Raw genomic sequence first — 15,174 nt, 5'->3', positions numbered from 1 at the left:
TTTCATTATCTATGTTTTTTTATCTTTCTTTTTCTTTTTAAACCCTTTTAATTGGTGTTGGAAATTTATTTGGGTGATTATTTTCTATATTTTGCTTGTGGATTATTAAGGAATTGTTTGACAATTATATATTACTTCTTAAAGGGTTGTTTGCATGTTCAAATTTAATACTTTTAACAACATCTTTACCATGCATGCTAAGTATTTGTGAAAAAGCCCGTATGGCATTGTGCATTATTTTTATATTATTCTATTCTACTACTCTAATATCTGTTTTTTACAAAAACCCTTTTTATTTATTATTAATTGAATATAATTGTCAATACAAACAGATTGTTAGTTTCAAAGACTTGATAATCAAATTGGGCATTTAATGCTTGATTTATGCTACTCATGCCTTTGCCAGCATGCCAATAAACATCTTGCATCTATTTGCCATCACATGAACTTGCTATATTTCTATTGATGAACTTTTCACATGTAGTCGCGACCATGTGTTAACGACATCCTTCTTTACCGTGCATTGATTATCACTTGTCATGTCCCCTCCCTTGTTTTAACTCTTAAGCTTTACATGTTACTTTCTTTTTCCTCCCAACCTTGATGCATATCCTCATTGAAGCTTCTATTTCCTACAACATAATTATAACCACACTCATAGCCAAAGTGTTGAGAATTCATAGTAGTAAGAGCAAATGCAAACAAAATCAAATAAGAAACAAAGAAAACCAAATCCTAAAACTAGAAAAAACCAATAAAGAGACAAAAGGCAAACATATTCACAATATTCACATATATACAATAACCAATAACAAGGCACACATTTGCAATTCCCCAACAACGGCGCCGTTTTGATGAATGGAAAATTGGTTGGTAAGGAATTTCACAAATGAAATCTCATTGCAAGTATAGTTTCTAAACCAACAAATAATCCTTTCATGCAAAAAATTGTTTGTCACAAGTACAAACCCCAATAAAAATAACCGAAGTATTCAAACCTCGGGTCGTCTCTCAAACGAATTGCAGGGAAGTGTTCTTGTTATTGGTTATAAGATGTATATTTTGGGGTTTTGAATAAGAGACATGAAGGATAAATGGCAAGAAAGTAAAGGGAAACTCAAATGATAAGAAGGTCTTGGCTGTAACACCCTACCATACAAAGTCTTATGCTTAAGTCATAATTCAGAGATGGCAAGGTATTACGACCTCTAAAACAAAAATTTAGTACGTATAGTAGTATGAATAATTGATTATAACTAGGAGCCTTTGTAGAAAAAGGGGGTAAACAAAAACCATAACTCGAACGGGCAACACTCCGATCGATAACGTAACGAACCGGGATAAGCTAACGCGAGATCATATATATAAAGAGTGTCAAAAACAAGAATATCAAGACTCAAAACCCGGCTGCGAAGAGAACCGGTCCGAGCATAGCAATATATACATATGATAAAATAAGGAAACCCAAAGGGACACAAATACAGAAAACCTATTCTCCAAAAATCCCCTCTAGAAGGAGTCATCACAGTTTGTATTATTTAATGGAGATAAAAGTATCTAAACAAGATATATAACCCAAAACAGAGTCCCGAGAACAAAGGATCTTCGCTAATCCAGAAGTCTCCAGCATGCCTCAACGAGAAGCCTCGCGTCTTGCATCTGAAAACCACAAAATCCGCATGGGTGAGAACCAGAGGTCCCCAGCACGGTAACAGCTTCCACATATATAATACATAATAATAGAGGAAAGCCGAAGGCAATCCTAGAACTTCCTTCAGATAATATCAAAGCTTATAAACAAGCTAAACCGTAAGTGGCAACTGACTAAAGATTCTTCAGTCTAACTAATACTTCCCTTTCCAATTCCTTCAGACCTCCCAACCACCAGCAGGAGTATAATATAGCAAACACAGTTATATCAGACAAGAGATTTACAAATAGGAACAGATAAGGCATTTAGGCAATTAGCAAGTAATATGCAGTCAAATAGGCAATCTCAAACAATTCATGTAGTATGCTTATGATGCATGCCTGTCCCTAGTGGCTGATGATATCATCTGTCGGTTATAGAGCCAACCCGACAAGTCCTGGTAGCTAGCCATTGGACTGTCCCTTTGTCGTGCATCCCTAACTCGAGTTATACTCATCATAAACTTGATCATAATCATGATCCATATCCATCACCCTCACTAGTGAATATTTATCCATCACCATCACTGGTGAATATTTATGGGGGCGAGCTCATCCGGGCCTTTCACAGTGCCCGGCCACACTTACGACATTGGGTTAACAGAGCTTCAAGTCTCAACTTGGAGCACATGGTGGCTAGCCATTGCTACTACCCAGGGAAACCCTCATCTCCAATGGTGGAAGTGCAACATTCACAATTCATTCAACAGCATATATGCATTTATACTTAGCCATAAACATGGCTCCGCTGTCACACGACAATAATCTAGCCTTCCGGCTCACGGTTAAATCCATAACCAGCCAATTCATTAACAATTACGGCCATTCGGCCCATGGCATAACAAGCACTTCCACCGCCATCCTCCACATCTCACATAATCATCTTTGATCCTCATGGATCATTCATTTTTCCCTTGCTTCACTCGCAAGTTACCACATTCACTAGCCCTTTTTCTCATGCTAGGCATATCATAATGATTTAAGACATAAGTGGTGAGATTGGAGGCTTAGAAGTATGAAGTTTGGCTTTTAAAACTCAAAAATCAACTTTGGGATGAAAACAGGGCCACGCGTACGCGCACTCCACGCGCACGCGTGGATGGCCTTAAAACTCATTGACGTGCAAGCGTCATATGCGCAAACGCGTGGGTTGAAAATTAGCCAAACAGCGAGCACGCGTCAGCCACGCGTACGCGTGGGTACTCTTGCGCCCCAGGCACAAAACTGGCACAACTTTGGCACAACTCTCGGGAAAATGGCTGGGCATTGGGTGCAGCACATTCGGGGCGCCTGCGCACATCACGCGCATGCGTGGATGGCGCTTCCTGGAAGAACGGCGCGTACGCGCCAAGTGCGCCTACGCGCGGGGGGTCATTCTGCTAAAAATTTTCTAAGTTAAAAACTGCAGAATTCACAGATTCAACCCCCAATCTTCCGACGGTCATAACTCTCTCATTTTAAATCATTTTTCACCCGTTCTTCGAACGGCATGGACATCCCAGATCCAATTTCATTTCTAAACAGATTTGGCACAAATCAGAGATCCGTAGTCCAAGTTATGTCCCGTCAAAGTATGCCCAAAAACTATGTTTTCATTCAAAACCACAAAGTGCCATTTTCAAAACAAGCCACTTTCAACTCTTTTCAAAATCAATCAAAACATGCCAATTTCAACCCTTCTCTTTGAAATCATTCAAAATATACCAAAATCAACAACAAGCCATCCTCAACTCACACATTGACATTTTACCAAAATTCCCAAAACCACATCCAACCATTTTAACACTTCTCTATCAAATGGCTAAAGGACAAACACAATATCATGTCATACATCCTTTCTCATCCCAATTTCCAACAATACCATTTCCAATCAACAATCACTATACACAATCAACATCATACTCACCATCAACATGGTAGCACCCACCAATTCAACCTTAATCATCCATCAAGCATATATCACAACATGCATTTCTTATATATCACACAATCAAGGCATCAATATTCATAATCACATATATGAACACATCATATATCTCAACCATTCAACAACACTAACAATTCAATGCCTATCTTAAGGCCTCTAGCCTAAGTATTTCCTACCACATTACATATTAGATACGGGAAACCGAAACCATACCTTAGCCGATTTCCCAAGCTCAACCGGAGCACTTCCAAACCACTTGTCCTCAAGCTCTCAAGGTCTCAACACCTCCAAGAACAGATTTTATCACACAAAACCCTCTTCCAAGCTTTCCAAAATCACCAATCAAGCTCCAATATTCACATATACACAACCTAAGCCACAATCATCATACCCATACACAACATCTCAATACCCAAACCTCATAGAACAACAAATTACACTAGGGTTGAGAATCTTACCACACCCAAGGTCCAAGGAGACAAGATTAACCTTCTCCTTCAAGAGAGTTGGGTCCTATAACATCAAAGAACCCAAAATCTCAACATTTTTGCTCATGAAACTCGAAATCAAGGGCTGGAATTTCGTACAGTAAAACGTGGCTTACCTCAAGATTGATTGTATGGGTTTTGTAGAGCTCTCCGCGGTAAACGTGTGGCCACAAACGGAGCGGCAATCAGAGCTCTAGATCAAAAGTTATGGTGGTTTGAAGATCAACCAAGGGAGAGAACTTGAGAGAGTGTTCTTCCCTCCATAGCCTCCATTTCAGCGTGTTTAGTGTGTTGTGAGGAGAGAGAGTGCTGAAAACTAGGGTTTTAGTTTAGTTTAGTTGGGCCAAGGGCCCACTTTGGGTCCGGTTGGACCGGTTTAGCCCGTTCGGTCCAATCTTGGTCCGTTTTCTATAAAATTGGTACCGAAATTCTCATCTCAATTTCCTCTATCATATTAAGCCATAAAAATAACATTTTTGGCTTTCTAGAATAAATTCTCATTTATGGGTTAATTCGCCGTTAATTAACCGGGTCTTACATTCTACCCACCTAATTGGGAATTTTGCCCACAAAATTCAAAATTCAAATTCAATTACCTGAGAATAAGTGCGGATAATCCGTTCGCATCTCCGACTCAAGTTCCCAAGTGTGTTCCTCAACACCGCCTCGACTCCAAGCCACTTTGACTAATGAAACCTCTTTTTCACACAACCGTTTGATACTAGTATCATCAATTCTAACTGGAGCCACTGGAAGCATCAAATCTTCCCTTAACTGAACCGATTCAGGTTCTAACACATGGCTAGCATCAGGAGTGTACTTCCGAAGCTGCGACACGTGAAACACATCATGCAGGTTCGAAAGATGAGGTGGTAGAGCCACCCGATACGCCACCGGCCCAATCCTCTCCAGGATCTGAAATGGACCAATGTATCGATGATTCAACTTCTTTGCTTTAATCGTTCTACCTACTCCTGTGGTCGGAGTAACCTTCAGGAAAATATGATCTCCTCCCTCAAATTCCAAGGGCTTCCGCCTTTGATCGGCGTAACTCTTTTGGCGACTCTGCGCCGTAAGCATCCTCTCTCGGATTTTCTTCACTTGTTCAGTGGTCTCAGCTATCATCTCCGGCCCCAACAAGCCTTTCTCTCCAGCTTCATACCAACATAGCGGAGATTGACATTTCCTCCCATACAATGCCTCATACGGAGCCATTCCGATGCTCGCATGGTAACTGTTATTGTATGGAAACTCCACTAATGGCATATATCGATCCCAACTCGCCGGTTGATCCAAAGCACAAGCTCTCAATATATCCTCTAGGGTTTGGATCGTCCTCTCGGATTGACCATCTGTTTGAGGAAGGTAAGCTGTACTCAAGCTTAATCGGGTTCCAAAAGCTTTCTGAAATGCACCCCAGAATCTCGAAGTGAAACGAGGATCTCTATCAGAGATTATAGTAGCAGGTACACCATGGAGTCTCACAATCTCCTTTATGTATAACCGAGCTAGCTCCTCGAGGGTGTAAGTTATCCGAATGGGCAAAAAGTGAGCTAACTTCGTCAGTCGGTCCACAATCACCCAGATAGCATCAAAACCAGTCCTAGTCCTTGGCAATCCCGACACAAAGTCCATCGCAATACTCTCCCATTTCCATTGTGGAACCTCTAAAGGTTGCAACATCCCGGAAGGTCTTTGATGTTCAATCTTTACCTTTTGACAAGTTAAGCACTTTGAAATATGTTCCGCCACATCATTCTTCATACCCGGCCACCAAAACATCGCCTTTAAATCATGGTACATCTTAGTACTTCCCGGGTGAATGGAGAATCCACTTTTGTGTGCCTCCCTTAAGATATCTTGCCTCAAAGTACCAACATCTGGCACAATGATCCTACCCTTAAATTTCCATAACCCATCTTTTTCTTCCGACACTCTCCACTGTTTTTCTTGCTCGATAGCCGGTAACACCTTCCATAACGCTTCATCATTTTCATGAGCCTTTAGGAGTTCGAACTTAAAGTCACTCGAGATTTCTAATCGGCTCAAGCACAAGGTTCCGGATACTTCTCGAACACCAATTTTTAGACTCTCGAATCCTTTGAGCAACTTCTCCTCTTGAAGCATCATCCAAGCCGTATATAACGATTTCCGACTTAACGCATCCGCCACTACATTTGCCTTTCCCGGATGGTAATTCAACTCAAAGTCGTAGTCTTTCAATAATTCCATCCACCTCCTTTGCCTCATATTAAGCTCTTTCTAATCAAAGAGATATTTCAAGCTCTTGTGATCGGAGAAGACTTGGAACTTAACCCCATAGAGATAATGCCTCCACACCTTCAAGGCGAACACAACCGTAGCGAGTTCCAAATCGTGCGTAGGGTAACTAACTTCGTGAGGTCTCAACTGTCGTGAGGCATACGCCACCACATTATGATGCTGCATTAGCACGCATCCTAGGCCCTTTAACGATGCATCACAGTACACCTCAAAAGGCTCGTTCGGCTCAGGTAACACTAACACAGGTGCAGTGGTCAACTTTTTCTTCAATGTCTGAAAGCTCTCCTCGCACTCAGGAGTCCAAACAAACGGAGTGTCTTTGCGAGTTAACTTTGTCAACGGCAAAGCTAATTGCGAAAAGCCTTTGATGAACCTTCGGTAATAGCCAGCTAAACCCAGAAAACTCCTTATCTCAGTTACTGTGGTTGGTTGCTTCCAATCCATCACAGCTTCTACCTTGGTTGGATCTACGGCTATTCCCTTCTTACTCACCATGTGACCCAAAAACTTCACCTCACTCTTCCAGAACTCACACTTAGACAGTTTCGCATAGAGTTTCTTCTCCTTTAAAATCTGCAACACGGTCCGCAAGTGTTCCGCATGCTCTTCTTCAGTCTTGGAGTAAATTAGTATATCGTCAATGAAGACAACCACGAATTTATCCAGAAACGGACGGAACACTCTATTCATGTAATCCATGAATACTGCAGGAGCGTTCGTCAACCCAAAGGACATTACAGTGTACTCGTAATGACCATAACGAGTCCTGAAAGCGGTCTTAGGGATATCCTCACCCCTCACCCTTATCTGGTGATAACCGGATCGCAAATCGATCTTAAAGAAAACCCCAGCTCCTTGTAACTGATCCATGAGATCATCAATTCTCGGCAATGGGTACTTATTCTTTATGGTGACCTTGTTCAGCTGCCTGTAATCCACACAGAGCCGCATACTTCCATCTTTCTTCTTTACCAGTAACACTGGAGCACCCCACGGGGAAACACTTGGTCGGATAAAGTTCTTACCCAACAATTCCTCTAACTGAGACTTTAGCTCGGCCATCTCTAATGGTGACATTCTATAAGGAGCACTTGAGATTGGTCCCACCCCAGGCACCAATTCAATAGCAAACTCGACCTCTCGGTTAGGTGGAAATTCCTCAATATCATCGGGAAACACTTCCGGAAACTCACACACTACCGAAATCTGATCCAACCTTTGATCATCACCCGAAACACCCGCGGTTAACAATAGGATACTCTGACATTCAATTCCAGAACAGTTTACCATCATCGAATTCAAGTAATAATCATTTACCACGATTGGCCCTTCTGTATCTTCCGGCATAAAGTACACCGACTTTGTAGAACAATCAAGCAGGACATGGTCCTCAGATAACCAGTCCAATCCCAAGATAAGATCAAGACCGATCATCGGTAAGCAGATTAAATTATGGACAAAATCACGCTGCTTGAACCTAAACGAAACTTTCGGGCATCATAGCCTAGTTACCATGGCTTCATGGGTAGCATTATATACTTTTAGGTCATAACCTAAGGTTACGATCTTCAATCTTAACTCATGGGCTTTCCCGAATGCAATGAATGAATGTGATGTTCCCGAATCAAATAAAGCATTTAAAGTTTGACCAGCCATTTCACAGTTACCTCGAATGAGTGTCTCGGATCCTTCTGCACCCACAACTAAGGTGGTGAACACTCGACCAGTTTGTTGTGCTTTTCCAGCACCTTGCTTCTGCCACTCCGGACACCATGGGAGCTTATGTCCTGCCTTTCCACAATTGTAGCACAAACCCCACCCGGCCTTGCATGGTGCTCTCGGATGGTGACTTCCAAACCTAGTACAAACTTGATCATTCTGAGGTTGCTTCCCAAACCTTTTCCCTTGGGAGTTGTTGTTGTTGGGCCTCCTAAAGGAACCTCTTCTCTTGAAAGACGGACCTCTAGGTGAAAAGCTCTTCCCTCGGTTCTGTGGAAATGATCCTTTGTGACTTCTCTTCTTAGCGGCTGCCCTCTTCACACACTCTTCAGCAACCCCACACTTGTTCACCAACACAACGAAAGTCCTGATCTCCATTGGTCCCTGAGCTCCATTTCTGTCATTGCCATGGTTGTTCATCTGTTGACCAAGAGCCTCAGCAGTGGCTTGCATAGCGGCAGCCATGTTCTCCAACGCAGTCATAAAGTTCACCGGGTCATTAGGGTTATTCTCCGGCGCACGAGCATTAGTACGACCTCTCCCACGGCCTCTACCGCGTACATGAGACGCCATCTGGTTCCTATACACACCAAACAATCGATATTAAGTTGATCAGTCTCAATATCGGAAGTTTAGTGCTTCAAAGTCCCAAATGCATGCTCATGAACGTTTATGCCAACTATATCAAGTAGATATACTAACAGCACATAACACACATACAGTGAATAAACAGAAGCATAGTCAGTCCATTCCTCAGGCTCTACAGGAACGAACTGCTCTGATACCATACTGTAACACCCTACCATACAAAGTCTTATGCTTAAGTCATAATTCAGAGATGGCAAGGTATTACGACCTCTAAAACAAAAATTTAGTACGTATAGTAGTATGAATAATTGATTATAACTAGGAGCCTTTGTAGAAAAAGGGGGTAAACAAAAACCGTAACTCGAACGGGCAACACTCCGATCGATAACGTAACGAACCGGGATAAGCTAACGCGAGATCATATATATAAAGAGTGTCAAAAACAAGAATATCAAGACTCAAAACCCGGCTGCGAAGAGAACCGGTCCGAGCATAGCAATATATACATATGATAAAATAAGGAAACCCCAAAGGAAACCCAAAGGGACACAAATACAGAAAACCTATTCTCCAAAAATCCCCTCTAGAAGGAGTCATCACAGTTTGTATTATTTAATGGAGATAAAAGTATCTAAACAAGATATATAACCCAAAACAGAGTCCCGAGAACAAAGGATCTTCGCTAATCCAGAAGTCTCCAGCATGCCTCAACGAGAAGCCTCACGTCCTGCATCTGAAAACCACAAAATCCGCATGGGTGAGAACCAGAGGTCCCCAGCACGGTAACAGCTTCCACATATATAATACATAATAATAGAGGAAAGCCGAAGGCAATCCTAGAACTTCCTTCAGATAATATCAAAGCTTATAAACAAGCTAAACCGTAAGTGGCAACTGACTAAAGATTCTTCAGTCTAACTAATACTTCCCTTTCCAATTCCTTCAGACCTCCCAACCACCAGCAGGAGTATAATATAGCAAACACAGTTATATCAGACAAGAGATTTACAAATAGGAACCGATAAGGCATTTAGGCAATTAGCAAGTAATATGCAGTCAAATAGGCAATCTCAAACAATTCATGTAGTATGCTTATGATGCATGCCTGTCCCTAGTGGCTGATGATATCATCTGTCGGTTATAGAGCCAACCCGACAAGTCTTGGTAGCTAGCCATTGGACTGTCCCTTTGTCGTGCATCCCCAACTCGAGTTATACTCATCATAAACTTGATCATAATCATGATCCATATCCATCACCCTCACTGGTGAATATTTATCCATCACCATCACTGGTGAATATTTATGGGGGCGAGCTCATCCGGGCCTTTCACAGTGCCCGGCCACACTTACGACATTGGGTTAACAGAGCTTCAAGTCTCAACCTGGAGCACATGGTGGCTAGCCATTGCTACTACCCAGGGAAACCCTCATCTCCAATGGTGGAAGTGCAACATTCACAATTCATTCAACAGCATATATGCATTTATACTTAGCCATAAACATGGCTCCGCCGTCACACGGCAATAATCTAGCCATCCGGCTCACGGTTAAATCCATAACCAGCCAATTCATTAACAATTACGGCCATTCGGCCCATGGCATAACAAGCACTTCCACCGCCATCCTCCACATCTCACATAATCATCTTTGATCCTCATGGATCATTCATTTTTCCCTTGCTTCACTCGCAAGTTACCACATTCACTAGCCCTTTTCCTCATGCTAGGCATATCATAATGATTTAAGACATAAGTGGTGAGATTGGAGGCTTAGAAGTATGAAGTTTGGCTTTTAAAACTCAAAAATCAACTTTGGGATGAAAACAGGGCCACGCGTACGCACACTCCACGCGCACGCGTGGATGGCCTTAAAACTCATCGACGTGCAAGCGTCATATGCGCGAACGCGTGGGTTGAAAATTAGCCAAACAGCGAGCACGCGTCAGCCACGCGTACGCGTGGGTACTCTTGCGCCCCAGGCACAAAACTGGCACAACTTTGGCACAACTCTCGGGAAAATGGCTGGGCATTGGGTGCAGCACATTCGGGGCGCCCGCGCACATCACGCGCATGCGTGGATGGCGCTTCCTGGAAGAACGGCGCATACGCGCCAAGTGCGCCTACGCGCGGGGGGTCATTCTGCTAAAAATTTTCTAAGTTAAAAACTGCAGAATTCACAGATTCAACCCCCAATCTTCCGACGGTCATAACTCTCTCATTTTAAATCATTTTTCACCCGTTCTTCGAACGGCATGGACATCCCGGATCCAATTTCATTTCTAAACAGATTTGGCACAAATCAGAGATCCGTAGTCCAAGTTATGTCCCGTCAAAGTATGCCCAAAAACCATGTTTTCATTCAAAACCACAAAGTGCCATTTTCAAAACAAGCCACTTTCAACTCTTTTCAAAATCAATCAAAACATGCCAATTTCAACCCTTCTCTTTGAAATCATTCAAAATATACCAAAATCAACAACAAGCCATCCTCAACTCACACATTGACATTTTACCAAAATTCCCAAAACCACATCCAACCATTTTAACACTTCTCTATCAAATGGCTAAAGGACAAACACAATATCATGTCATACATCCTTTCTCATCCCAATTTCCAACAATACCATTTCCAATCAACAATCACTATACACAATCAACATCATACTCACCATCAACATGGTACCACCCACCAATTCAACCTTAATCATCCATCAAGCATATATCACAACATGCATTTCTTATATATCACACAATCAAGGCATCAATATTCATAATCACATATATGAACACATCATATATCTCAACCATTCAACAACACTAACAATTCAATGCCTATCTTAGGGCCTCTAGCCTAAGTATTTCCTACCACATTACATATTAGATACGGGAAACCGAAACCATACCTTAGCCGATTTCCCAAGCTCAACCGGAGCACTTCCAAACCACTTGTCCTCAAGCTCTCAATGTCTCAACACCTCCAAGAACAGATTTTATCACACAAAACCCTCTTCCAAGCTTTCCAAAATCACCAATCAAGCTCCAATATTCACATATACACAACCTAAGCCACAATCATCATACCCATACACAACATCTCAATACCCAAACCTCATAGAACAACAAATTACACTAGGGTTGAGAATCTTACCACACCCAAGATCCAAGGAGACAAGATTAACCTTCTCCTTCAAGAGAGTTGGGTCCTATAACATCAAAGAACCCAAAATCTCAACATTTTTGCTCATGAAACTCGAAATCAAGGGCTGGAATTTCGTACAGTAAAATGTGGCTTACTTCAAGATTGATTGTATGGGTTTTGTAGAGCTCTCCGTGGTGAACGCGTGGCCGCAAACGGAGCGGCAATCGGAGCTCTAGATCAAAAGTTATGGTGGTTTGAAGATCAACCAAGGGAGAGAACTTGAGAGAGTGTTCTTCCCTCCATAGCCTCCATTTCAGCGTGTTTAGTGTGTTGTGTTGTGAGGAGAGAGAGTGCTGAAAACTAGGGTTTTAGTTTTGTTTAGTTGGGCCAAGGGCCCACTTTGGGTCCGGTTGGACCGGTTTAGCCCGTTCGGTCCAATCTTGGTCCGTTTTCTATAAAATTGGTACCGAAATTCTCATCTCAATTTCCTCTATCATATTAAGCCATAAAAATAATATTTTTGGCTTTCTAGAATAAATTCTCATTTATGGGTTAATTCGCCGTTAATTAACCGGGTCTTACATTGGCAAGGAACGATGGTCAATGATCTATATCCTTTCTACTAACCACAACATGATAATTGCAAGGATTAATCCCATTAAGTCATCCTCTAACGAATAAAGGAAAGTCAAATGAGCTACACCAATCCTAATCCATAAGTCCTAACCTTCTCACTAATTAATTTAGGGAAGGCTTGAGTCAATGGACACCAATTATCAAGACTTGGACATTAGTAACTCAAGCTCACCTAAGTTACCATCCCAAGCCAAGAACATAAAAATCTACTCTAACATCTTTCCAAGCACTTTATCAAACACTTGGAAGGCATAAAAGGAAAGCAGAATAAGATTGCAAGAAAAGTAAATCTACAATTATCAATTACAAGAAAATTAACAACAACAACTCAAATCAACAATAAAACAAATCAAACATAAATTGCATTAAAGAAAAATAAGAGAAACAAAAGTGCATCAACAAGGTAAAGAATTTCAAGAAATAAAATGCTAAACTAGGAAAGCAAGGGTAGAAGAAAAAGAAATTGTAGAGGAAAAGTAAATCAAAGCATGAGTTAAACCTAGATCTAAGAAATCCTAATCTACCTCTAACCTAATTCTAGAGAGAAGAGAGAGCTTCTCTCTCTCTAGAAACTACATCTAAACTAAACTATGTGATCACCCCCCTTGACTCCTCTTGATTTCTGCATGTAATAGGCTCAGAATTGAGTTGAATTTGGGCTTAGGAAGCCCAGAATTCGTCCCCAGCATTTTCACTTTAATGGAGTCACGTGCGAGTGCGTACGCGTCGCATGTCAATTTTGCTTTCCACGCGTACGCGTCGCCTGGCGACTTCAATTTCACATGCGTGCGTCGATGAGTGCATCCCAAATCCTTGATTTTCCATGATTTCTCCATTTTGCATACTTTTCTCTTCATTCCTTTTATCCATTCCTATTCTTTTGAACCTGAAATCACTCAACAAATGCATCAAGGCATCTAGTGGAATCAAAGGTGAATTAAAATTAGCAAATTAAGGGCCTAGAAAGCATGCTTTTACACTTAAGCACAAATTAGGAGAAAACTATGAAACCATGCTATTTCATTAAATAAATGTAGGTAAAGTGGATAGAATCCAACTAAATTAAGCACAAAATGTACCACGAAATAGTAGTGCATCAACTGTTAGACAAAAGTGTTAAATAATTAGTGAATTAGTTATCATTATTACTTCTATTCTACAAATACAACAATTATACAGTGTATTACAATTTTGTAACTTCTGATTGAGAATCAATGAATATATAATTCAACTTTACTCTTTCATTCTCTCTTTTTTCACTACAAGAAAATGAAATATTTGTAACAAAAAATTTGTATCAAATTTAAAATTGTTACAAAAAAATAGTATTTTGTAATAATAATTAGTGATTGTTACAAAAGAATAATGTTTTGTAACAAAGGAAACAAGTTGTTACAAAACATGATAATATTTTGTAACAACCTGTTTTATTTTGTTACAAATTATGTTAGTTTTTGTAACGAGATGGTATTTTGTTACAAAATATTGTAATATTTTGCAACAAAAAAAAGTTGCAAAAATTCAAAATATTTTGTAACAAATTTTTTTTGTTTCAAAAACTCCAATTTTTTTGTAACAAAACAACTTTCTGTTTCAAAATCCCCAATTGTTTTGTAACAAAAAATTAATTTGTCACGAAATTCAATATTGTTTGTAACAAGTTAATTATTTGTCACAAAATATAAGTATATTTTATAACAATTTTTTTTTCAAAATGTTAAACACTTTAAGAGTAAAAAAAATTGTGTATATATTTTTTTTAAAATAATTTTATTTTGTTTCAAAAATTAAAACTTTTTACATAGTGTATGTATTCATTAATTTTTAAAATTTATAAATATTATTTTATATTCTTCTAAAAAAATAATATATAATTTTTATTAATTATCATACTTTTAAAATTAATTAAAAATTAATTCATGTAACTTAAAGAAATTTTATTAAATTATAAATATAAATAAAAGTAAATAAATATAAAAGAAAAAAAACCAAAATACTGAAAGCAAAAGTGTAAAAAGTAATAGAGTAGTGCAGTAAAAAATCCTAAGTCCCCACGTCCTCTGCTCCACGAACACTCTGCTGCGCCGTCTACCACTCCACGAAGCGCAATGGAGATCCTGCCGGAAGAAGAAGTACCGGTGTAGCCCTCAAAAAACGTTCTCCTCCTCGTCGTCTCATCTGCTATCTGTAACAGTCTGCATTTTTAAAAATCTAAATATGAATAGATTGTGATTTTATCTTATTGAGTTTAATCTTTATAATTTTAGAAATTATTTTATTAGAAATAATTAAATAGATTCGGAGATAACTTTATTTTAAATTAAATAAGATTCTTAAGTAATTTTATCATAATGGAATATTTTGCATAATTTTAGTAATTGAAAAATAAGAAAGAATTGTATAGTTTAATTTAAGTAACTTTTATTATGAATAAGTTATGACTTATTAATAATTTGAACTATTTATTTTATATACTGAACTATTAAGAGTAATTAAATCAATTTTATTAATATATGGAGTTAAGTTAATTAATAATCTTGTATAATTTTTATAATTGGTTATTTCATATAATTTCAAATTAGAATTCAGTAATGGAAGTATTATATAATTAAATTTAAGAAATTTCTATTATAAATACTTTAAGTTTAAGTTAATTAATGTTTATGTACAATTTTTATTGTAATTTGTTATTTTATATAAATTGG

The sequence above is a fragment of the Arachis hypogaea genome, chromosome 18 (assembly GCF_003086295.3).
Source record: "Arachis hypogaea cultivar Tifrunner chromosome 18, arahy.Tifrunner.gnm2.J5K5, whole genome shotgun sequence".
Lineage (NCBI taxonomy): Eukaryota > Viridiplantae > Streptophyta > Magnoliopsida > Fabales > Fabaceae > Arachis > Arachis hypogaea.
This window is presented reverse-complemented; position numbering follows the sequence as displayed.